General features: G+C 52.3%; 1 protein-coding gene across 2 annotated transcripts in view; it reads right to left on the bottom strand.

Moving 5' to 3' along the window:
- The window catches only part of Zbtb7c (zinc finger and BTB domain containing 7C), a 337,455-nt gene that overhangs the window by 109,047 nt on the left and 202,100 nt on the right, over positions 1 to 26,308 (bottom strand). Inside the window, exon 3 of one of the 2 annotated variants that reach the window (XM_015992670.3) lies at positions 22,942 to 23,003. The gene's annotated coding sequence lies outside the window, so the exon portion shown is untranslated. Of the gene's footprint in view, positions 1 to 22,941; positions 23,294 to 26,308 lie in introns of those variants that run through there. The other variant, XM_076555524.1, reaches the window with a different exon arrangement.

The following is a 26,308-nucleotide window of genomic DNA, read 5'->3' as shown; positions in this document are numbered from 1 at the left end:
TTGGCTAACCGAGTTCATCCAGTCGAGGATGTAACCCCGCGAGGGAAGAGAGGGAGTCTCAGAAGACAGGGTGGGGCCAGCGAGGGGGAGACTGTACACCCACCTGGGCGGACTCACGGAAGAGGCTTCAGGCCGGAAGAGCAGAGAGTGCGGGGCAGCACCCCTCCCCGGCCCCTTCAGCTACCCTGCCTGTCCAGACCAGCCCGCCGCCCTCTCTCAGCCAGGCCCTTTGGCTGAAACCCTGAGAAAGCAGAACCGGGAACACGATGTTAAGACAGCTGGATCGGCCCTGCCACCAACCCTGGGACTGAGCACGTGCTCTCAGGCCCTTCCCCAAGTCCGCCTCCTCTGGCCCCGCCCTTTCCCCCTCCCACCCTCAGCCGTGACCTCGCCCCCCTCTCCGCCACGGCCACGCCCCCTCTCCGCCACGGCCACGCCCCCGCCCAGCTCTAACAGCTCTCCCGTCTCCTGGACCCGCCCACCTCCCCGCGCCACACCCCCTCGGACCTGCCCCGCCCCTTCCGTCTCCAGGATCTGCCCACCTCCTCTGACCTGCCCCACCCCCTGGCCAGCCGGCGCTCCCCTCTGCCCGGTACCCAGCGTGCGCTTCCGGGCCCTCCCGGCGCTCCCCGACTCCCGGACCCTCCCGCCGATCCCGCCAGCCTCCGGCCTCTCCTCCGCAGCCCCACCACGCCCTCGACCTCTCACCCGCCACCTCCCTGGGGGACCGGGGCTCGGCGCCTCTCCTGCCTGCTGTCTGGGCAGGAGAGGCCAGCGCTGCCCCGGAGCGCGGGACCTGCGCTGACCCGGGAGAAGCGAGGACGCGGACCCCGGATCTGTCCAGCCCCGGACAGGCTCCGGCCCGCAGACCGCCAGCCAGGCTGCCGCTATCGCTATCACTGGGTGACCCCCGCCCCCCCCCCCCCCCCCAAGGTCCAGACGACGACGCTCGGCAGCGCCTCTCTGCTTTGGGCACAGAGGCGAAGAGCGTTGTGACTACAGAGGGGGTCTGGCGAGGCTGAAGCCCAGCTCAGTTATTTTTCAGAGTGACTTGGGCATGTTGTTGCTTCTCTCAGCCTCAGTTGTTGCGTCTGTGAAATGGAGATAATCATGCCTTCAGGGATTTTGTGAGTTCACTAGTAATAGTCACCGTGACCCCTTTCCTGCGCTTGGCTCCTGGTCAGAGGGAGTAGAAGATGCTGAACCGTGAGGCCCCGGCTGTGTTTGCATAGGAGGCCACTTGGGGGGCTGCGAATCTTGCAGTTAGGTGTGGGGTTGCACCTGAGTGCAACCTTGAGAAATGTATTTCTCCTCCCCGCACAGAGCCAAGGCTTGGGTTAAATGAGATCGTGTGGGGATGGTCCAGGGGAGCATTCAGCACACAGTATGTGTCTTTCAGAAAGTAAGCAGGACTGGAAAGAAGGTGGAGATGGGAAGGACAGGTTCCCGGCTGCTTTATTGGAACAGGAAGGAGGCCGAGCTCTGTGGTGTGGATCAGCGTTTAGGACCATGGGAAGGCAGATCTCAGATATCCTTGGGAGATGACGGGGGATGAGCCCTTGGCTCTCACCAAAGCTAGGTGGTCGCAGGCACTGGGCTCGTGAAGGAATGATGATGTCCCTCCGTCAGTGACTAACAGGCTGTTTCCGCTTCTGCTTTATTGCCCTGCCCCCCCCCCCCAACACTTTGCCACCTCTCCTCCTGGCAAAGGAATGAAATGACTGTTGGAACATCAGCCCTGTGTGAAATCTCTGCCTTCTATGGACTATGACGGAAGCCGTTTGCTGCCCTGGGTGGTGGCTTCCTGAGGGGAGCTTGGAAGACCCTGTGTTTGAGATGTAGGTGGGGATGCTGAGCCACAGCCCTCCTCACTTCCTGAAAGGATCCTGCTGTCAGAGCTGGAGGAATGTAGGGGAGAAGGCACCCCTTAGGGTGGGAGGGGCTTCAGAGAGGGAGAAAGGCACCCTGGGCAGCCAGCAACCGTCCTCTGGAGGATGGTAATGGTGGACAGGGGACCGCAGCCCTTGCCAGTGGAGGGGGATTAGCCTTTGTGATCGCCGCTGCAGGCTCTGCGAAGGGAGTCCAAGGGCACGGGGCTCTGAGCACTGATATGCATTTTTATTCTGCAATAATTTTCATACTGAGTTCAAGAGGTACCAGCTCCAAGTACATAAAACCAAATCAAATTAAATTAATTGATTTTATTGAAACCTGCGGTAGCTGTATTCAAGCCCACAGCTAGGGGCATGACCCTCGTGAAATACCAAAGGGGCTTTCGAAATAATTAAATTAATCACACCCCGGGTTCTGCACAAGGGCCCGCTTCTGTGCTCGTCGGCAGGCGTGTTCCAGTCACAGCCACAGGCAAAGGGACAGGTGGTTACCACTCAACCAAAAATGAGGGGCTTCCGATGGGAGGATGCCCAAGACCCAGACCCCTCACTCCAGGATCTGCCTTGGTTACACTTCTAGCTTACATATTCTCATGCACAGAGAATTACACCAGCACTCACATTCCCACTTGTACACCCACCAGCTGGAACCCCCCCTGTCCTACGGTTTGCCTAGCTTGGCTCCAGCCAAGTGCTTTCTACCTGCCTCCCCTGCCTCCCTTCCAGGCAGGACTCACATGACTCTCCACTCTTTAATTCATTCAGTCCTCACCACAGCCCCTGTTTCTCTCTCTCTCCAGTTGGAATCACTGACCTTTGATTTGGGGACTGGGTGTCTGTCTGCAGCTCTGGCTGGCCTCCTACCTCCGTCCCTTGAGGCTAGGATTACAAGCATATGCCACCATGCCCAGCTTGTCTTTGTTTTAAAGAGGAAGATACTAAGGCACAGAAAGATAGACCAACTCGCCTAGGCCACCCACTTGGTAAAGGACCCAGGACTGCTTCCTGATACTTCCTACCGTGAGAGTTCCACAGGCTGCCATGCCGATTCACAGTGGTGTCATTACCTCTTGTGAAAGCACCTCCTCACTGCTAGGGGCCCCATGATGGGGTGCAAGGGTCACTGGTCAACTCTTCACTGTACAGAGGAAGGATTTTGTAAACCAGCAAGATAAAGTTCTTGTCCCTTGTCACAAATCAATTTAGACAGAGTAGGTTGCCCCCTGCTGGTGCCCAGCTCTAGCTTCCTGGGACCCTTGTAGGTTCCAGTCACTCCTGTGTTTGGGGGCTAAGTTAACCTTTAGAGACCTGAGTGTCTGGGGATGGGGGAGTCACCCTGTTGAGTGCCCCACAACACAGCCCTTGCTCTACCCTGCCTTACTTAACCTGCCTGGCCACCTGAGGAGGCAAGGCCCACGTTCCATTTTTGTATGGCCAGATTCCAAAGTCCACTCCTATTCCTTACCAAATCTCACTACCAAATGCTCTGGCCTCAAAATAGAGCCCTGGATGCCGGCCAGCACACATCTCCTCCCTAAGTCTGTGAACTTTAATGTTTAGCATTAATGAGTGGCACAATCATCAACACCAAGACAGCCACCCTTCTTGGAGGCCTTTGTGCGGCTCCGGGCCTGGTGTATGACTGCAGTTCCCCTTCAGCCCCTTAGCAGGTTCATTTTACAGGTAATGAAACTGGTAAAGGGAGGTGGGGGGCCGGCCCAGGACGCAAAGCTGGTGCTGGGTGGGGTCTGGATTCAAACACAGGTGTCCTTTCCTTTTGGAAACTACCAACAACATGACCTCTCCAGTGCACTCGCCTCCATCTCCCGCTGTGCTGGTTAGTTTTGTGTCGACTTGACACAAGCCAGAGTCATTTTGGAAGAGGAACCTCAACTGAGAAAATGCCCCCCTCCCCGCCCCACACACACCAGATTGGCCTGTGGCGCATTCTCTTGATTGGTGATTGATGTGGGAGGAACCCCACTTACCATGGGCAGTGCCATGCCTGGGCGGGGCGGAGGGGGCGTTCTGACTGCTTTAAGAAGGCAGGCTGAGCAAGACATGGATGGGGAACAAGCCATTAAGAAGTGTTCCTCCGTGGTCGCTCTCTGCTTCGGTTCCTGCCTTGACTTCCTTCCATGATGGATTGTGACCCCAAGTTGCTTTTGGTTGGGGTGTTTTTATCACAGCAATAGAAACCCTACCTAAAACAGCTTTCGAGAAAGGGTCTTGCTGTGTAGTTCAGATAATACTTGAACTCAGTCCTTGTGCCTCTGCCTCCCGAGTGCTGGGATTACAGGCATGTACATGCCTGGCTTTCCCCCATATTTTTGGACCTGTACTCTTTGTCTCTTTTTAGGATAATAACTTTAAAACTGTGGTGAATATGAAGATTTAAACGTTGGTATTTGGACCGCTCTAAGTGTTCAACTCAATGCCATTGAGTACACTTACAGTGTTGTATGGCTGTTATCACTCCTGCCAACTCATCACTCCCAATGGGCTGTATCTATTAAGCAGTGCTTTGACTTCCCCCTTCCCCGGCCCTCGTTGCTTCTGATACCCTCCATCACTATGAGCCCACTGCCCTAGATGGTCCATGTAAGCAGATGTACACAGCATCAGTGATACCCTCCATCGCTATGAGCTCACTGCCCTAGATGGTCCATGTAAGCAGATGTACACAGCATTGGTGATACCCTCCATCGCTATGAGCCCACTGTCCTAGATGGTCCATGTAAGCAGATGTACACAGCATCAGTGATACCCTCCATCGCTATGAGCCCACTGTCCTAGATGGTCCATGTAAGCAGATGTACACAGCATCAGTGATACCCTCCATCGCTATGAGCCCACTGTCCTAGATGGTCCATGTAAGTGGACGCACACAGCATCAGTGATACCCTCTATCCCTATGAGCCCACTGTTCTAGATGGTCCATGTAAGTGGACGCACACAGCATCAGTGATAGCCTCCATCCCTATGAGCCCACTGTCCCAGGTGGTCCATGTAAGTGGATGCACATGGTATCACTGCTTTGTTTCAGCAGACCAGGTTTTGCCACAGCAAGAGTCCCCAGTCTCTCAGGCCCTTAGTGTCTCACCTGCCAAACATACCCAGGAACCAAATCAAACCTCCCCATCAGGGAAGCCACCTTGAGGAACACCATCCTGAGAGGGCCAGTGGTGGGATCTGGGAAGTCCCTGGTTCCTCAAAGACAAGAAGTGGTTTTGTCCAGAGTCACAGCAACAGGAATGACGGGCGGCGAAGCAGCAAATGAAGGGGAGGGAGTCTCCTGCGAGAAGACGCAGCACTCCCGGGGCATGGGTACCAAGCTGACGCAGGCCAGGGAGAGCCTGGTGCTGACTGTACTGCCTGCAGCACTGAGTGATGGTTTTGCTTAAGTGACCCGAGAGCTGCTGTCTGCAGGAGAACAAGCCCTTCGAGACTCAGGGAAGCCAGTTATACTAACTGAGTGCCTCCGGTATACTGAGCCAAAAGGTAGCTGGCTTGTGTGGTCAGTACTGGACCCATGATGTAGAAACAGCTCCTGCTGTTTCCTTTCTCGCTCATCAAGAGCTATGTCCCCCACTTCAAGGTCCAGGCTGAGCTGACACAAATTCCTGCCCAGCCTGATGATCTCCAACCCACCCTTCTAGCAACCTGGCCTGTGCCAAGATCCACAACTGACCATTTGGAGGTGGCGCTGTGACCCATCCTGCTTTGGCCAGAGGAGACACCTAGAGCCTCCTTCTACCCTCACAAGCCTCACACCTATTCCTGAACTCCAACTCCCTTAGCAAGCTCTGTGATCTGCTGCAGGCCACAGCCAGAAGTCCATCCTCCTGCCTCCCCTCCCAGGGGCTGGCCTACCCATTTCCTCTGCCCTTTTCAGCCCTTGGCGCCAGGGGCCGGCTATTCTGAGCCTTTGGCTGAGTGCCTTCCTCCTTCCAGCTGCTCCTTGACAGGGGCTCCATCGAAGTTAACTGTTACCTAGCCCTGCACATGCACGCACGCACGCACGCACGCATGCACGCATGCACACATGCACGCACACACACCCTGAGAGCATGTGGCGCTAAGACAAAAGAGCACCCAAGGCTGTGACTCAGCACAGAGCCAACACCAGAGTTACCTGCTTGGTTGGTCAGGAACCACTGACTAACAGCTGGATTGAGCTGGAGGGAGGGAAGGTGGGGAGGGAAATGGGAGGAAGGGAAGGGGCTGATAACAGGCTCTAGATCTGTGGGTCTAAGATGCTTTTTGAAGCAGTCCTTCCAACCTTACCAGAAATAAGTAAGGATGAGCCCCAAGAGGATGGAAAGTCCTTTTCTGGTCACCCACGCATCTCTCATCCTTTGGAACACGGCGGCAGCTGGGGTTCAAGGTTCCTTTGAGTAGATGTGAGGGCAATTACTGCAGAGCTCATAAAATCACACTGAATGGTATGTTTGAAAAGCTAATTTTCTGCGTTCAGCTTGGGGGAAAAGTTTCTCACAGAAGCAGCCACAGGCAGATAAAGGTGCCGCCCACATCATAGAATTTCAGGAGGGAGGGGAGTGAAGAGGACCACTCAAAAAGAAACCAGGTCTGCCTGTGAGCTGACCTCAGTGACCAGGGAAACGTACCAGGAAGCTGTCATGGTCAGGATTCGCTTCACTGAGCATATCATTAAGCCCAGACCCTCGGGAAGCCAGGGCAGAGCCTGGCACAAAGCATGAATAGGGGTGAGGGCCACTCTGATTAGATGTGCGGACCTCCTGTGTGAAGGCTGCTGCGGGACAGCCCTGGGGAGGGATGTGCTTGCTGCAGGGCAACCTCCTTCAGAACAGCCTTCTTCAGGACAGGACGGCCTCCTCCAGGACAGGATAGCCTCCTCCAGGACAGGATGGTCTCCTCCAGGACAGGACGGCCTCCTCCAGGACAGGACGGCCTCCTTCAGGACAGGACAGCCTCCTCCAGGACAGGATGGCCTCCTCCAGGACAGGACGGCCTCCTCCAGGACAGGACAGCCTCCTCCAGTACAGGACGGCCTCCTTCAGGACAGGACGGCCTCCTCCAGGACAGGACGGCCTCCTCCAGGACAGGATGGCCTCCTCCAGGACAGGACAGCCTCCTCCAGGACAGGACGGCCTCCTCCAGGACAGGACAGTCTCCTTCAGGACAGGACGGCCTCCTCCAGGACAGGACGGCCTCCTCCAGGACAGGATGGCCTCCTCCAGGACAGGACGGCCTCCTCCAGGACAGGACGGCCTCCTCCAGGACAGGACGGCCTCCTCCAGGACAGGATGGCCTCCTCTAGGACAGGACGGCCTCCTCCAGGACAGGATGGCCTCCTCTAGGACAGGACGGCCTCCTCCAGGACAGGACGGCCTCCTCCAGGACAGGACGGCCTCCTCCAGGACAGGACGGCCTCCTCCAGGACAGGACAGTCTCCTTCAGGACAGGACGGCCTCCTCCAGGACAGGACGGCCTCCTCCAGGACAGGATGGCCTCCTCCAGGACAGGACAGTCTCCTCCAGGACAGGACGGCCTCCTCCAGGACAGGACGGCCTCCTCCAGGACAGGATGGCCTCCTCTAGGACAGGACGGCCTCCTCCAGGACAGGATGGCCTCCTCTAGGACAGGACGGCCTCCTCCAGGACAGGACGGCCTCCTCCAGGACAGGACGGCCTCCTCCAGGACAGGACGGCCTCCTGAAGTTTGCAGATCTGGGATGGCAAATATGTAGCTCATGGGGAAAAACTATGATGTGACAAATATAACACATCCGGGCTCAAAGCAGAGGAGATATTAAATATGACAGATAAAAGTTGAAATTGATAAATAAGAAACTCTTAAAAACCAACAAGGAAACAAATATAAATGCCCACTGATTCTTAAACTAGGAGCTGGGAGTGTAGTTCAGTGGTAGACTGCTCACGGCATGTTTGAGGCTTCCATCTGAAGCATGACAATTATTTAACTGCTTGTTTTTGATGTTTTAAAATATGAAAATAACTGTTAAGTGCATATGAAAAAGGGGGGCGGTGATGGGGACAGGTGACTGTTCTGGATCGCACTACCTGGCCTGTGAGACCTCAGGCAAATCATTTTCCCTGTGTGGAACAGCTTCCTGTTATTTAGGAATATTAATTTCCATTAATATTTTAATGGAAACCAAATCAAGAATGGTATTGGTCTTGTGATCTGTGCACCAAAAATGAAAGTGGTTTCTGATCACCCCCTCCCGACATCCCTCGGAGGACTTAGAACACTTTCTCTTCCATCCTTGCCAATGCTGGACACTGATCAGAAACAGGACTTTGTATCTCCTCTGCTGTGGACCTGAGAGCAGAGGAGGGAATTGGGAAGTACTCCCCAAGCAGCCATGATAAGTGCTGCCACTGGCCCAGGATTCTGGACTCTACCCGCGCCCCAGGATCTGCTGTCCAGGTGGCTGCCTGAGGACTGGGGATCGGCATAGAGTAAAAATTAGAAAGGAGAGGAATAAGGGAGAGCCTCTCCTGCCAGGCAGCTTGATTTGAATCTCTGCTCTCCCAAGTTCTAGAAGCACACTGCTACACCCATCTGTCAGCCTCCTCTGCCATAAAATGGACTTATCCTGTGCACCTGGGACATGTCCCTACCAAACCATTGGGCACACTCAAGAAAGAGCCTGGCCCTGCTCTTACAGGTGCTTGCTCCCCGCACCAAACACACACACACACACACACACACACACACACACACACACACACACAACCAACCCTGCTACCTACATGAGCATGAGCTGGAGTATCTCTGGAGCACCACTAAAGGGACAGGGGACCCAGGGCTGAAGTGCTGGACCAAGGTTATGGTCTCATCTGTAGACTTGCAGTGTTTGGTGAATTGTCTCACACACAGAAGCCACGGAAGAGTATCTATACAATGAATGGATGAGATGTACGAATGAGGATGGCAAGGGTCAGGGAGGCGAGGGACTTGCTAGAGCTCTACAGGACCCTAGTGACCCAGATAGGTTGGGAAGCCAATCTTTGTCACCGTTATAATGGAAAGAGATAAGGCACCCAAATGCAATGGCTCGTGGAGTCTTCTGTTTGCCAGGAAAATGCCCACTCTGCATCTGCTTTTCTGTAGAATGCCCTCTGGGGACAATGAACTGTCCGTCTTCCCTGTTGTGAGGAAGAGACTCTGTTTCCTGACTCCATCTCTCTTCTCACTTGACGACGATCTTAGCCTTTGCCAAAATACAACTGAATGGCCATTCCATCCCCTAGTCCTTGAGAGGCCCATGTGAGCATGGCTAACCCAAAGACCCCTTCCCCCAGCAAACCCGAGAAAGATAGCAGCCAGCCATCACGGGTGCCTGTGTGACAGAGTGTTTGGGTGCTTTTCTGCTTCACCGTGCCTGGGAGTCAGCAGACCTGGGCCCTGCTGTGACATCCTTAATGAACTGGATCACTGGGAGCATCCTGTGCCAGGCCTGGCTCAAACAGAATCTAGCCTTCAATTTGGGGGATGTCCTGGTCCATCAAGGGTGAACAGGGACTTTTCATCACAGCTCCCAGGTCGGGAGGAGATGACAACATTTCTAGCGTTCAGGCTTGCTTAGATAAGAGCAGAGGCTGCTGAGCTCCGTCTTCACAGAGAAGAGTTGGGTCAAAAGCGTCAGAGAGACAGCAAGATGAAGAGAGACATCCAACCGGGGGAGCTTGCCAAGGGGGCAGACACAGGGAGGACCATTTTTAGACCTGTTCTCTTGCATCTTAGCGGATGGGTTTGTTGGAAGGACAGGGGTGTTCTCTTGCTTAGAGGGAGCCAGTTAATGCGGTCCCCATGTATCCGCGTACAGTTCGAAGCCTCCACAGGTACCTGCCAGGGTCTTCTGCCCCAGTTCACCTCCCCTCCCATCCCATGGCCATTCTCTGTCCTAACAGGTGATGGAAGGAAGAGAGAAGATCGGACGTGGCTCTAGGGACTTCCTCTTGCTGCTTTCCGGGCATACCACAGGAGTGCGGTGCTTTCCTTGGCCCAAGCACTGCATTCCAAGGGCAGCTGCCTTCCCGTCTTGACTCAGCACAGAGACTGCTCTCGACATTGAACTCAGTGCCCACCTGGGAGTGGAGCATAAGAAGATGGGATGTGGGGGGGTGGGGGGTGCACCCAGGTTGGGGGGGGGAGTTCCATTCTTTTGTCCCAAATCCCTATGGCAACAGATCTCCCTGGCACTTTCTCTGTCCCTGCCTGAGCTCATGCAGCTTCAATGTCCAAGGCTCCCAGGCTTGGCCACACACTAAACAAGGGAAGAGAGCTGCCCTTGTAGCCTCTTTCCCATGCTGGACGTACCCACCCCCGAGGAGGGCGACCCGGGGCACTCTAGCATATCTTGTGGGGTGGGGATCTCGAGAACTTGAAAACATAGCAACGGGTACCTCTAGATCCCCTTTCCCACAGTGCCCCATGTCCCCTACTTAAGAGGTCCCTGCCTCTCTGTGATCAGTGTCTCAGAAATGTCCTTCAACAAGTTCTGGACACTAATCCTAACTTCATGGCTACAAGGACTGGGACAAGCCACTCTCTTCGTGACAGGGGAGACCGTTAAGTGCGATGATAGAGACACTGTAATCATTACCACGGACTAGCCCCAGCCAGCTGGATAGCTCCTGCAGAGGTCTAAAAGTGGCCCTCAGGTGTCAGCTTGCCCCCGTGGTCTGTCCTGGGGCACAGGTGCATAGCCCTCCTCCCCCGTGAGTGAAAGACGATGCCTTGCTCTAGTCAGCTGGAGCCAGCTGCTGTTCCTGGCACTTACCGCTTTGTCTGGTGCAGGGGCCCTGCAAGGCAGATGCCAGCGGACCCTGTAGTGAATGAGGAAATAGAGGCTCAGGTAGGGTACATGGCTCCCCTGAGGCCAACCAACAAGAGTCAGGCCAGAGTTCAAGGTCACTCCTTCCTGTCCAGAAAGACTGCGATGTCTTCATTTGTGGCTGGTGGGGGTTCAGAGTGCAGAGGGAGATGGTCGGCCGTTCGCCCCTGGAGTCTGACTGGCATTTGGGACAGGCTGCAGAGCCATGCCTAGGACAGGGTGGGGCTGGAGAAGCTGGCAAAGGAGTCTGAAGCGTTGCCCTAGTGAAGAGCCCCTGGTGGGATGAGCCTCCCCAGCACCCGTGAAATATATCGACACAGCCAGTTCCCCAGCTTCTGGCATGGCCGGCCCGCAAGGTAGGGTGGGGAGTCTGGGGGTGGGGTGTGAGAAATCTGCCAGGATGTTTAATTCTCATCAGGAGCTGCAGGATTGAAGGGGGCAGAAGGGTGAGAGTACAGTCTTCATCTGCCCTTCCCCCCTCCACTAAGCTTCTGGAAGATTCTGCAACCTCTTGGCCTTCATCAGCAGGAGCCAGGGGAGCAGATAAGCCAGCTCGAAAGGACACAGTGGCCACATTGCTGGAGACTTATTATTTTTCTCACACACTTGATTGACATGACCCGTGGGGCCACAGAGAAAGGCCTTCACTGGGCTATTTACTAGGTCCCTCACCGGAGTTGGGGGAGAGGATCAATGAATCCCTGGGGTCTTGGGTAACCCTCCCTCAGGGACAGCCTTGGGTATAGGAAGCACCAGAATCCGCTGCTTCCCTGGCTCCTCTGCCTGCTCCCAGCTCTTCCCTGCTCCCAGTTGTGGAGATGGGTCAGCCCTGTACAAGGAGAAGTTCCCACTCTCAAGGCTGTCTAGCAAGGCCTCCGACAGAGACAGAGAAGCCGGGAGCTGGAGGAAGGAAGAGCCTGCCTGTGAACGAAGGCTGAGCTGATTGGAGGCCACTGAGTTTCTGTGAGAGTCCCATGCTTTAGTCTCTAGCTCCTGCTTCTGCAAAATGTGTCTGAGACCCCTCCTGCTAACTCCAGCTTTCTCTAGTCCTTGACCAAGGTCCCTGCTCCCGAGGTGTTTCTAGACCTGAGTTGATCTTAGTTGGCTTCGGCTCCTGGGAATGCCAGGCTCTAAGAGCTCTACCACTGGTCCCCTGCCCTCTCTCCAGCCCTTGTATTAGCTTTCTTGTCCAGCCGTGTGATGTGAATAGGTGAGTGTCATGGGCATTGGACTTGAAATTAGATTAAGAAAATCAGTGGGTCCCTCAAAACACGAGAAATAATTGTCGAAGCGCTCTAAGCAAGTCTAACGGCGACGGAAATGGTTTCAATCATTATCTTATTTAATTTTGACATCAGCTCTGGGAAGAGGCTACTTTCGTTCTCGTCTCTCCCCACTGGGCTCTAATTTCTTTCTTCAGTTTGCAGTGATTTCCCACCGCCTTTGGGATAAAGTCCAGGTACCTCCCCCCCATCTTTCCAGCACCACACTGTTCTCTCGCTCCTGACCTCCTGACTTGGCCAATGTCTGAGGTCCTGGCTGCTCACTCTGCGGTCTCATTGTTATTCACGGACTCTCCTCTGCCATTGCACATTTCGCAGCCTGTATAAAGCTCACCTGCAGGCAGCTGCCCCACCCCAGGGTAGCTGCCCCACCCCTGGGTAGCTAAGGCTTTCAGAGGGGTCCCTCCTTAAACATTGCCTTATCCCTGACCTGTCCTTGTGTGTCTCACCAGCCCAAAGGACATCTCCCGCCTCCAAATGCCCCTGCCACTGGATGGCAACAGGGGTTATGTTTACCCCATGTAGCTCGCTTTCGTGTGCCAAGTACCCATGGCTGCAGGGCAGGGACCCATGCTTCCTCTGTCCTTTTCCTAAAGCCAAAAATGTTTGGGCTTCAGCGTCTCTACACTGAATTCTCTCTCTCTCTCTCTCTCTCTCTCTCTCTCTCTCTCTCTCTCTGCCCTTCACCCATCAGCTTGAGGATACAAATCCATCTTTTAGAATTAATCTTAAAATTATGGTTTATCTTTTCAGTGAAATATGTAGCCACTAAAAACTGTGTTTGTACGTAGATAAATTCTTCTATGGCTTGGGTACGTGATGAGGTTCCCCCACTGTAACTACAAATACAGAGGTAGGACAAGATTGAATCTCTCTCTCTCTCTCTGTCTCTCTCTGTCTCTCTGTCTCTCTGTCTCTCTGTCTCTCTCTCTCTCTCTCACACACACACACACACACACACACACACACACACACACACACACACACACGGGGAGGTGGGGGGACATGCACACCAAGCCCCATGGAAAGCAAAACTAAAGGAAAATGATAAACCAAGAGAAAACACTTGACACAGACATCATAGACAAAGGCTTAATACTAATATGTATAAAAGGTTTCTGAGCAGGTTGTATTTATATACTTAGGTTAAGCAGGGGTGTGGAGTGTGTGGGAGAGAGAGAGGAACACAAAAAGAGACAAATGATTTCAGGGGTGGGTGCTACATAAGAGAGATTTGAGGGAGGAATGGGAAGGGGAGAGAATAATACCATCATATTTTAATATTTAAAAAGTGAAACATTTTCATTAGAAACCCAAAGAACAGAGATCTGAAAGCCTGGTGGAAAATGGCTAAAAGTAGTTTTGGAAAGACGAAGTGGCATGCTGCTTCTTATATGTTTACAAGTACGTAAATAAGGGTTTGTGAGGGTGGGTGTAGACTGTGAAACTAGGTAGGGGATCCTGAGAGGGGGTCGGGAGGTGTTGAGAAAGGCCTGGGAGGGCAGAAGGTCACATGTCACAAAAATGAAAAGGCAGCTGCTGAGAGGTGGGGGGATACAAGAGAAGGGGAGGAGAGGGGGAAGAAAGTGGGGGAAAGAAACAATAAACCCAGATTTTGTTTGAAAAAAATGTGATGATGAAATCTAATTCATTGTAATCTAATAAAAAGTGACGTAGGACATAGGCAAGCAAAGGAAAATGGGCAAAAGATAGAAACAGAAAATTTACACAAAAAAGATATTAAAGTCATCCTTAAACATACGCAGATATGTTCAACTTCCATTCATAAGAAAAATGACAGTCACATTGACAGTAAGACGCTGTTTCATGGTCGTGAGATTGGCCAAACAAAGTTCCAGGAATGGGTGGCACTTCTTGTTGTAGAGAAGCAGGTGGGTGAGGATGCAGGATGGCATCACCCTGGGGGAGATGTGGGGACACTAACAAAACCACAATCCGATTCCTAGGAACAGACTCTGAAGGCACATTCCAAGCAGAAGAGACCTATCACAGGCATGGTGGCTTAATATTTCAAGTGCAAAGCGCAGGGCACACTGCCTGTGTGGTCACACATAAGAGCCCAGCGAATAAGCCAGAGTATCCACACGCGGTGGAGTAGTTCACAGCTGTGAGACAACGGGGAAGCCCTCTGTGAACCAGTATGAAGTGTGGTCCACCAGCTATTACTAAATGAATGAATGAAGATTTAAAAAGTACATAGGATGTACTACCCTTTGTGTAAGAAAGGAGGAAAACTAGGAATTAGAAATCCAGGGCAAACTGGGTACGTATGGGTGAATGGACGGTAGGAGAGAATGACTTCCGGCAGACTGCTGCCTCATCCTATCGCAATGAGAAATGGGAGAAGGCAGGAGTCGTGAAATGGGAACTTGGAGGATAGCTAGACAGGGAGTCAAAATCAACCTCAGCAAGGAAGAAGGCTCCTGAGCACGTCTACATGGCATTCTCCAAGAAGAGGACCTGGGCTGGGAGGCAGAGGCAGGAAGACTGAGATTTCATGGCCAGCCTGGGCTACATGGAAAGACACTGTCTCAAAACAAACACACAAACAAAATCACCCAGAAAGATGGGAGCTGTGCAGGATTCTGACCCCAAACACAACCTGGATCTACATAAAAACATTAGATTAAATGGGGAATTTCATCTATCAAAAGTGAGGGCGTCATAGTCTTCAAAGATGTCAATGTCATGAAAAACAAAGTCTATAAAAATGTTGCTGCCCGAAGGAGGCTAAGGAAGACAGGGTAACACCCAACCCTCAGGGAGATACTGCAACAAGGCCAGTGTTACCTGACAATCATGAAGTAAGTGGCGGGTTAGGCGAGAGTGTATGTTCACAGTAAGTGTGGCTTCGGCAGGGCATGGCCTTCTATCACACACACATGCTGGGCAGGTTAGGGCTATGAAGGGCTGTGGCTTATTTACCATATCCTCCTATGGCCTAGAAATTATGCATGGTTGTACATCCAAGTGTGTGTGTGTGTGTGTGTGTGTGTGTGTGTGTGTGTGTATGGTAGACACGATATAGACGGCACAGTAAACATCTGGGATATAAGGATACAACAGGACTATTCTTATTTTTAGCCCACTCTTCTGTAACTTAAATTATTCCTAGGTTTAAAAGTATATAAATGTATGTCCCAATCTTAGTCAGGCACTCCTTCATCTAGGAGCAGACTGTCCTCAGCTAGGGGAGAGTTCTAGATTCAAGCCAGTCTGGTTAGACATGTGGCCTTGGAGAAATGGCCACTCTTAGGGTCTCTGCTCCTAATTTTGTGGGGGCGATGCTCACTTAAGGGCACTTGGGCAATTTAAAAAAAGCCATCATACCTAGGGCCAGGCCGAGGAAGGGTGGCCCCGCTGCCAGATTTCACTTGGCAGCATTGCATTTCATCAGATGTGTTCATGGTCATGGCTGAGAATTGTCTACCTTTCCCAGAAGCACTTGGGATCCCAGAACAAGGACCTGTTCAGGGCTGGCCTTTGGCCGGCTTCCACCTGGCAAAGCTCCATTGTGGGGCCGTGGGCCTCTGCCAACCCTTAGGAATGCAGGCCCTGGCACTCTGGCCTTGACCTACACTGGTTCCCACTGGCAACATGCTTTTGGGGGGTGGGGGTGGTTGATTTGCCTCAAGGCTGCCCTGGACTCTGTGGGCCTCTGCAAGGGTACTCGAATCCTCACTATGGGCTCCTTCATGGAGGGAGGCAATGAGGCATTCCAGCTTGGATTCATTTATACCCCATTGCTTCTCCCAAGAGAACCCTCTGTACCAGTACCATTGTTCCCAAGTTCCTCCTAAAAAGAAGTGACAGGTATGATCTCCCGAAAACAGGCTTGCTTGCTCTCCTCTCTCTCTTTGGGGGCCTGGAATTCTCCTGGAGGCTTTTAAATTGGTCCTCAGGCCAAGCTTGCCCTGCTGAGGCCTCTGGGTATAGTGTCTTCCTGGCCCATCATTTAGGGGCCGGTATGCTGGGCTGTAATCCATGTGTCCTTCCGCCCTCCTCGTCACCCTCCTCTAGTAGGCACTTTGCCCCCAAAGGCAGGCCACAATCACGGGGGCTTCCTGATGATTGGGCAATGAGGAAGAAAGCAGCAGAGGCCAGAGCGAAGGTAAGAGGTTTAATGCCTTGTCTCCCTTTCTTCAGGCTGGCTCTGTCCTTGGATTAGACACCACAGCCCAGGGAAGGAGGCCCCTCCTCATACCCTTCCCGACCCTCCTGGCAGTGTGCCTCCCCCTGCTCACTTCTTCTGTCCCAGGAGAGACAGCACCTCATTTTAACAGTCCCAGTGGCTTCACTGGGTCCCATGAATCCCTCCACACCTTGCCCTGGTCTCTCTGACCTCAACTCCTTTCATAGAGCCCACTCTGAGAGGGCCATTGGGTTTCTGATGCCCTGACGCAGATGGACACCCATGGATGTACAGTTCCTCCTGTAGGAATATGTGGACAGCAGCCTTGGTGAGGAGAGCCACCCGGAAGACAGTGTGTGCTACCCAACAAACGCCAGGGCTGCCACTCCAGGCCTCCCTATGAGGGGTGCTGCTTTCCGACTGCATCTTTTCATGACTTACTGTTCACAGGGAAGCCACAAGAAGGATTGACAAGAGAGCAAAGTTGGTGGAGGAATACCTTTCTTCTGGGCCAAACTCTGTTGGGAGTGCTTTGGGAATCAGATTCAACAAGGGTGTGGGCACGTGGCTGAGTGTGTCCTTCAAAATTGGTTCCGAGAGACACTTGGGGCTTCTTATTATTCATCTATTAAAATCAAGGTGTTAGCTAATGCCTGCCGTGTCCTTAGGGCAGGCCTGGCAGCTTCTCTGCTGCATTACCTGTTTGAAAGTGGAGGGGGCCTTTGATGGGATGCCCCTGTCAAGACCATTCTGTCTCCTGCCCTGTGGCAGAGACACTGTCGGCTCCAGGACAAAGCAGTGGATCTAACAGCATGCCTCACTGTGCCAGGACTCACCAGTGAGGTGGCCTCGAACTTGCTTGGCACTGGAACCCCTCAAGGCAGCAAGGGAGCAGCCAGGATGGCCTTCCTGGTCCCAGGAGGGTGGACTCCCACATCCAAGGCCAGCCGTGATTTAGAAATAAGTAGATAGAGACCAGAGACCTTGCTTAAAAAATCAGAACCGCTGGACAGTGTTCTGGCTCTCCTTTGCAGGCCTGTCTCTGGAAGGCATGGCATCATGCAGATAAATTACAGTCCAGTGCGAAGAACCAGCTTTTCACATTTGGAGTCCAGGCCATCACCAAGCCATAGGATGACTGCGAAGGGCTCTGCTGGTCCTGTGGAGGGACTAGCTCATGGGGGTTCCCCAAGAGAGGACGGCTGGGCAGGGCTTTGTGCCGGGTGGCCTGGGTCACAGACTAGGCACATTGCACGTTAGGGGATTTTTCAGTGAGTTGGGGAGCAAGTGTTGTCAAGGGCTGTGGGTAGCTGGTGGAGACAGGATTTCCAGGGTCAGGCTGGTGGACGTAGGGCTGCTTCTCAGGGGAGGTCGGATGGACAGGGGGCCAAGCACGGTGAGGACAGTGAAGACAGAAAAGCACCAAGAAGAACAGAAATTCTCAGAGATCGGGGTGGTAGCGACAGAGTGAGGGTCAAGGAAAGGTCGGAGGTCAAGCTGGAAGGATACTGACTGCAAGCCGGCATATGTCTCTCTTCCCTTCATTTCCCCGAGCAAACCTAAGTTCGCTATTAATCTCCCTAGACTGGTCTTGTTGATCAATGTTGATTTTTTCCCCCCCTGCACACCTGTTCCTGTTTCAGATGAAAATGTATTATGAAATCATTCCATTCTGCTGGTGATTACCATGGCAATCAGGCATGCTCGCTGACAGGCCAGCACTTCTCTTGAAGACAAGATTCTGCTGATAGGCACTTTCATGTCACTGACACCTGGCTGGGGAGGAAGGGGAAGGAAGGGACATGGGGTGAGGCTGGAGGATGGTGTCCTTTCCCAGGAGACCCAGGCAGCTAGGGAGCACAGCCCCAAGGGCCTTGAGGGGTGGTATCTGCAGGAAGATCCCGGGGGTTGGGTCAGGGGGTGGGCAGGCTAGTGGTTGGCCAACCACTTGACACACAGCTGAGAATAGCCCCAGGAGGCACAATCTAAAGGCTATACCTCAGCTACCCACACCCATGGGTAGGCACCTTGACTAGACCATCAATCAACCTCCCGCTGCCGCTGTGGCTTCCTGGGACATCACAAACATGTGACTGTTATTGTTGTTGTTGTTCCCTGACTGTTATTACTGTTGTTCTCTGCAATAGGATTATGGTGGAGGGTCTGATGAGAGCCCAGGTGGTTTCACATTGTTTAGTCCTGGTAGTTTGAGTTTGAAAAGGTTTCAAGCAGAAGACTCGGCTTCATTCAGATCCTATTCTACCACTTAGCGACTCTTGGGAAAAGTTAATTAGCTTTTCTGTGCCTCTGCCATTAAAGGCGGATGCTAAACACTTCTAAAAGTACACGGTTGCATGGATCAAGTCTGCAAACCCATTAGAACAGTGCTGGTGCATAGGAAGCCCTCCACAGCCAGACATTGGTGTTCTTTAGTCACTTCTATCTTGTTATAGGGAGGGCGGGGAGGCCAGGCCATGGGGCTAAGTGGACAAGAAAGTCTGGTCTTATTCACTGATGCTAAGAAAACTTTTCCTCTTTCTTTGTTATTTTTTTTTGGGGGGGGGGTTGAGACAAGGTTTCTCTGTGTAGCCCTGGCTGTCCTGGAACTCACTTTGTAGACCAGGCTGGCCTTGAACTCACAGAGATCCACCTGCTTCTGCCTCCTGAGTGCTGAGATTAAAGGTGTATGCACCACCACCTGACGAGGAACTTATTTTTGGATGTAGGAGTGCATGGGGCTGAGCAGTGTGAGAAAAGCGTCCTTCCTTGCATCCACATCTTGACACCTGCAGGACTAGCCCTGGGACTGGCAAAGCCTCTTCAGCTAGTAGAGCAGGAAGGGCGGAGGGGAACAGCCAGGGGCATGAACTAAGTGCAAACATCACTTCGCCTCTTTCTCCTGATGCCCTGCTTGGTGCCACCCTCCTCTGAAAAAGGAGGAGCCTGAAGTGCAAGAGATCAGAGCTGGCCCATAACAGCGGTGAACGAGATCGGAAGCCTGACTATCTTTCGGCTCTCTCCCCAGGATGTCTGTCGGTGTGCTGTCCGGTCCAGAGCTGGTCTGTCTACCGGTGTGAGCTAGGTCTAGTCCACCTTCTCAAGCTGTCACCTCTTCACTCCAAACTGCAGCTCTCAGAGCTTAGCCTAGGGATTTGGCACACCCACACTCGGGAAGAATAAGAATGTCCACCTTTTTTGCTGGCTCCCCCATACACGAGTGCTGTTTGCGGGGGTACAGCTACCATAGGGTAGAACATTGCTCGGGCTGTTCTAGGCCCCACACTACTCCTTTTCATATGATGCCACTTGTCATTAACCGCACTGTGTTACATCGCCACGGACACCGAGCCATGCAAAGCAGATCGGGAGCCACCATGGGCTCTGTATTACAGAACCCACCCGCCAGAGGCAGTGACAGGCCATTATTCTGTGTCCTGCAAACTGCAGTGATAAGGAAACTCCACCAATTTGATCCTTTATCTTGTTGCAGGTTGAGGAAAGATATTATTTCAATCTAGATAATGATTCAATTTCTTGGACGGAAATGAGATTTTTTTCCCCCCAAGTCTTCAAGGGGGTGCCACCAAAATCCCTCTTGGGGCTAGAACAGGCCATGCTCAAGTTAGAAGATTTCTTGTAATTTAGAGAATATCCTGGGGGTGGGGAGAGTGAACTGAGAGCAGGGAGATTGAGTGCAAGGGAGAAACACACAGACTGGGTCAAGAAGAACACAAATGACTGCTCTATGGGTATTCATAAGCATTAGCCTAAACCCATCAGACCTAATTCAGAAGACAGGTGTGTAGTGTGAGCAAAGGGCCTGGGATCCAGTGGTGTAGGAATAAGGAGACACAAACCAGTCCAGCTGTGACAGGGCTGTGCAGGTGTTTCATATCAGCCCATCACATGGTGGAGATCTGGGCCATTTTGCTGACAGATGGCCTCAATACCATGTTAGAGCTTCCTACCACAGGGAAGTGAAGGAGCCCACCCCATCCCTGACCAACTGTGCCTCCGAACTAAGCTCAAATCACCTCACCCAAGGAAGTCACAAGGTGCTGACAATGTGCACTCTGCACTGTCCCTGTGCACTCTGGGACCATCAGGAAGCCATGAAACAAGATACAAACGACAGCAGGTAACATGTGCAGCAAAGCCTCAATGATTTGCACGAAATGATGAGTTTAGAGAAATAATACGTTATTTTAAGGGCTTGGGAATTCCAAGAGCTTTAGTACAACATCCTCAAACTGTGTGGTTTGCTTTAAACAGTTATTACAATTAGAGAGTGGCTGTCATAACACTTACCGCTTGTCATGTCACTTATCACAGAAAAAGTTCTAAGGAGTTTGGAACATCTACAAAGCATGTATGCATTTGAGCCACCCCCCAGAGAGAGCAGTTTCCTCTCCAAAGAAAAGGGTCATTTCCGTTTGGCCCTTCTGAAGTAGCTCCAACGGCTGAGCCCAAGTCACAAGAAGGTGGTATGGCTCAATATGACGCTATAGAAACCAGACTCAGGCATCTAAATCATGCGGTTGTCGATGTGAGAAGCAACACACAGCTGTAGTAACATTGGGTGTCTCTAGAAGAATAGAGGCCGGGGGCTAGGGATGAGGAAGAGGCTGTGCACTGGAGACCTTCTAGTACTTTCCAATTAAGAACCACAAGACTATCACCCATCAAGAATAAGACTTCAGTTAATAAAAGCGCACATTTTCAGTACAGATAGACATCACTATTAGAGGCCGCTTCTTCAGCATCACTATCTCACATCATCTCCAGCGCATGCTTCTAAAACACAAAGGGAGTGGTAGTCAAGATGACTGCCAGGTCAAGTGTCTGTGACACGTGGCTGTCTTTACAACAGAGATGCTAATTAGGCATGGAAGTAAATGCCACGGGCGCCAGGCCCAGGTCCTCTTTACCTACCAGCACATGCCTACCCAGCTGCTGAGTGTATAGCATGAGGCTTTTGCCTGGGACAGTCGCTGGACTCCTGGCTCTTTACTTGGGTGACGTCACGGAAGTGCTCACACTTTGTAAATGGTTGAGAAGTAATGGGGCATATATATCCTGAGCCTTGTCTCCAACGCATACGTCACCAATAGCTGCCCATGGAGCCCTCTCATGTTCATAGACTGGCCCCTGGTGTTAGATGTGCACATGGCCTTCTGCTTTGGGGACAGCAGAATAACCACTGTCCTTCCTATCAGAGACCACTGGGCTGATGGATTGCCTTTGCAAGCCAGAGACACAATACACTGGACTTAGAAAGAAGAGAATCCAGACAATAGGACCTGGGGACCATGCGATCATCGTTACTCTGCTTCTCCAATGGGGGTAAGGGCAGCCCCAGCTGGACCTGCTTCTTAAGCAGAGAGATCCAGTGTCCTGCAGCAGAAGGTTGGGGTGAATGTTTCAGAAGCGCCGCATATCAGCCCAGTGAACCTGCGCAGATTTTTAGCCAATCTCAGCCTCAGTTTTTCTAGTTCTACAACAGGAATACCTGGAATCTCTGTGACGCTCTTGAGAGGCAAGACCGCAAAGTGTGTGTAAACAGCTAATGCTCTGTAAATACTACTTTTATTGGCACTGGTATTTCGAAATAGCCAGCCCCTCCTGCTAGCTTGCATTTGTTAGAGACAGAGATTTCAGTTGTCCCTCAGCCTGGGCACCAGTGGCTCTCCAGGAGGACAACTGCGATCTTGGTGACAGTCCACTTAAAGCCTAGTGTGTCCCCAGTGCGGGCTTCATGGGTGGTAGCGTCCCTTAGTTGCGGCTGTCTACCGATGGCTCTGTGTGTATTTGAGAGATGTTCTGAGGCCTAGGGGAGATCTCAAACACGGGTTTCCTGTATCTATCCGGTGTTAATATGTGCTGATCTCAAGGTCAGTCTCAAGTTTGGTTAAATATATATATATCCGCACAGTTATCTGCACATAATGAAGAGCAGACAAACTGGGCGAAATTGACTTTTATTTACACAGGAGAGGGATACTTTGCTGCACCCTGATTCTTCAAATCTAGACCCTTCACGGAGCCGTTCTGGGCCCTCAGCACCTTGCCCAGCCTCAGCAACCTCTCCACCCATCAGACCCCTCTCCTGTGCTGACCTTCACAAAGGCCTCAGTGTGTTCCCTGGTGAGGCCTCTGCTCTGCCTCCCTCCCTCCCTCCCTCCCTCCCTCCCTCCCTCCCCTACAGCCCAGATTAAGTCTGTCGTTCCCCAGAGGGTTCTCCCTGACCACTCCCCATCACTGGAGTCTCTTTCTGTGCCATGGGAGCCAGAGCAGGTCAATGTGCCCTTCTAGAAGGTTCTTTGTCTCCCGCATCTCTTCCCACACGAATGACAGGATTAGTTTGACTCACTGCTCTGGGCTGAGCACACTGTTCTGCGGTGTGTGAAAGAATTGTTCCAACAGGGACACCCTAACAGCAAACTTAGAACAGGGCAGACCCAGTCTCTCGGTGTGGCGGGGTAGTCTCGCACTGCCCACTCACAGATCCACAGCCACGGAGTTCTGTCTGGGGAGCCCCCCAGGGGTGTTCTCTACTTCGAGGGCAGAGCAGGGTTCAGGGCATCCTCTTTCAACTTGATGCCTTATGTGCTTGGGACCAGCCCTGCCCAGTGAGAGGGACCTTCCAGAAGAATCCAAAGTCAATTCCACCCAGGTCGCACAGTTCCTGCCCTTAGCAGGGAAACTGCCCAATTCCCAGAAACATTGTCAAAAGCACAAAACTCAACAAGCAAAATTCATACTCACAGGCACCGACTCCTTAGGCTTCAATCTCAGGCCACCGGTTTTCCTGCAAACCTGCTCATTTCCTGCAAAGAGAGGGACAGGCAGGGAGAAGCGCATTAGCATCTGCTCTGGGTATCCTTCAAGCTTTCCTGGCTGGCCTCGGGCTCCACACCTTCTCCACACGTTCCTTCCTGCAGCACTCCCCTCCCCTCCCTGGGAACACCATGTTCTGTTGGGTGGGCGCCCCCACTCTTGCAGGCCTGTAGGCTCTGCCCACGCCGCCGCCTCCCGCTCCCGGCGCCCTGCCAGTCTCCGATTGACCACTGCCTCCAATTCCCTGAAGGCACTGGGCTTCTTCCCACTCCGGAGCCAGCGAGGCCTCCACTTCTGTAGCATGGGGTTGCCTAGCAACGGTGCGCGCGGGCTCAGAAGGCCCTCCTAAATTGGACCTCACAGCACAGGGCATCGCCTTGTACAGCTGCCTGCATCTTAACAATCTGCCTCTGAATAATAACACAATGGTAATTGCATTCATGGACCCCAAACTACATTTAAATAATGTTCAAGAGCTGACACAAACCAACAAAGGCCAGAAAATGCATCGGGGAGGTTGACTGCGAGGCCACGCAGGGACGCTCCGCTGCGGGAGGGAGTTGACACCAAAGACTTGAGTTAATGACAACGCTAACCTGAACTGTGAATTCTCCTGCCTTGTGCCCGAGCATGTCACTGCTGTAATGCGTTATAATGTAAGTTTGGGCAATTAATGCGAGGAGGTAGGGATGCCTCAAGACGGGGTGCCCTCTGGTTCTGCTGACTTGTACCTCAATTTTTGGGGGGAACAGGGGAGGGAAGATTTCAGAGGAAAAGAAGCTTGAAAGTGAATTTTCTTGGATTTTTCAAACATGGCTAAATACCTTCTCTCTCTCTCTCTCTCTCTCTCTCTCTCTCTCTCTCTCTCTCTCTCTCTCTAATTTTTTTTTTTTGAGATGCCCTGTTTAGCTGTTTAGCCTGGAACTCACGATGCAGGTCAGGCTGGTCTCAAACTCCTGGGTACACTTCCTGCCCCTGCCTCTGAGGTGCTGGGACTAGACCATGTCCCACTTAAATACATTTCAGAAGGTAAAGGAAGAACTTGGTAACGCAGAGAAGGAGACAAATGCCACATAACTGATGTGTCTCAGGATGAGAAGAGAAGGCCCCTTGGAGTCACAGCCATAGCTCAGGTTGATCGCTTGAATGCCTGAAGGGACAAGGCACTCAGATTTGTGCTCCACGTTCGAAACAGACTCATTCCCAATAGCCAAAGATAGAGGCAACCCAAGTCACATTCACTGAGTGAATAATAAAATGTGGAAGGTATAATCATATGGAGAATATCATTCACCCCTCAAAAAGAAAGGAATTCTGATACATCTATACTGTGCAAAAACCTCGAGGCCAGTCACAGAAAGACCATTTCTGCATAATTCCCTTTACTTGACAAGTCCATTTGTTGAGACAAAAAGTATGGTGGGGGGGGAGCAGAGGGGGGTTGGCAGGAGTGGCCGAGCTGGGGGGGGGTTATGAGCACAGAGTCCCAGGTAGGGAAGAGGAGAGAGCTCTGATGGGGATGAGTACACAGCAATGTGACACACTTAATGCCATTGAACTGCACACTCAAAAGTGGCTAAAATGGTAAATACTACACACACACACACACACACACACACACACACACACACACACACATTTTGTTTCAATTTTGGAAAATCCATCTGCAACACTGGTGCAAAGCTCATGAGGTTCTTCAGCGTTTGAGTCAATCTTCATCTTGGAAATCAGAGTGGCCCATGTCACTCTCAAGGTTGAACAGGGTAGTGGTGGCCACAGTGCTCAGGGCAGCTGACAGGCATGGGCCTGTGCCATGAGGCTGCACACAGGGCCGCCGACATGCTGAGAGGCAGAGTCCTTCTGCGCATCTGCATACCATACGACATCTGTGTCCCTCTGAGGGAGTGGTTCTCAACCTGTGGGCCGTGACCCTTTTGGGAGTGGAATGACCTTTTCACAGGGGTCACCTAAGACCGTTGGAATACATGGACATTTACATTGTGATTCATAACAGTAGCAAAAATACAGTTATGAAGTAACAATGAAAATAATTTTATGGCAGGAAGTCACCACAACATGAGGACCTATATTAAAGGGTTGCAGCATTAAGAAGGTTGAGAACCACTTCCCTAAGGACAGGGTTCCAGTGCATTTCCCCTTTGCCTGCCTTCTGTGCCTCGGCCCACTCTTCTGGGCTCACATCAAATTCCACGTCCCTCAGGAGTCTTCCAGATTGCAGACCCCTCCGGTGTTGCTCTTTGCTGCGGCCTGCACTGACTCCATTAGTCTTGCTCTGCATTCTAGTCTGAGTGGTGCCCCTCCCAGTGGAGCCCTGGACGAAGGACAAGGACCTGTGCCTGCCTCAGGACCACACGTCCCGTTCCAAGAGCTCCTGGGCTCCTCTGCCTCCTTTGGAGGGGATGCCTGGCATGAAGCAGGTCTGCAGGCTGTGCTGGGCAGCCCTAAAACTCAGGACTCCAGGTAGAAGCCGCCAGCAGCTGCCGCCAGTGGCTGGAAGGTGCCTCTCCACAGGCAGCCCGCAGTTGAGTATTTACAGGTCTGATTAATTTGGAAGGGTCATTACAGTGAATGGCTTCTCCAGGCAAGAATGAATAAACAGCATAGGTAATTTTTTTCAGTGTCCTAGATTTTTTTTTTCTTGGAATGTGCTATAAGCCTTAAAACAGAGTGTTAGAGGAAAAAAAAAAGAAGAAGAAGGAAGAAGGAGGAGGAGGAGGGGATTCTAAGGAGAGATGGGAGGAAACCGACCACTGCTCTGGACAAGCTTTCTCTGTCTCCCTGTCGATTAATGGGGCAGGATCTAGAAGATGCTTCCAACTCAAACAGATAATAAAATTATGGCTGGGGATGAGAATGAGGAAGGTGGCTAGTAACCTTCCAAGCTACACACTCTACCCCACCATTGCCCTAGTGCTAGACACCACTATCTGGGGACAAGGTGCCAGCCAATGTCCCCCTTCGGACAAGACAAGGTTTGCAGTCATTTCACTGTCTTCCCGGACACTGACCCTGGTGCTTTCAAACTTATGACCTCGCTTCTCCTGGCTCTCATTTGATCATTAAAGTCGTCCAGACTAATGACTTGTTTTCCTGAATCTCCAGGAATGGCTGGAAACAGGCCAAAGGGCATCGTCTAGGCTCCAGCCCTCCAGCCCTTGGCTCTGTGACCAGTGGCCCTGTCTGTCAAGGCTGGCTGCGGCAGAACTGATGCTCAGCCTCTCCCAGACAGGCCAGACTCAGTGGAAGTGCTGTTCACAGAACAGAGAGCTCTGGC

This window comes from Peromyscus maniculatus, chromosome 19 (assembly GCF_049852395.1).
Source record: "Peromyscus maniculatus bairdii isolate BWxNUB_F1_BW_parent chromosome 19, HU_Pman_BW_mat_3.1, whole genome shotgun sequence".
NCBI lineage: Eukaryota > Metazoa > Chordata > Mammalia > Rodentia > Cricetidae > Peromyscus > Peromyscus maniculatus.
Note: the sequence above shows the minus strand (reverse complement) of the source record. Positions and strands in the feature narration are given on the sequence as shown.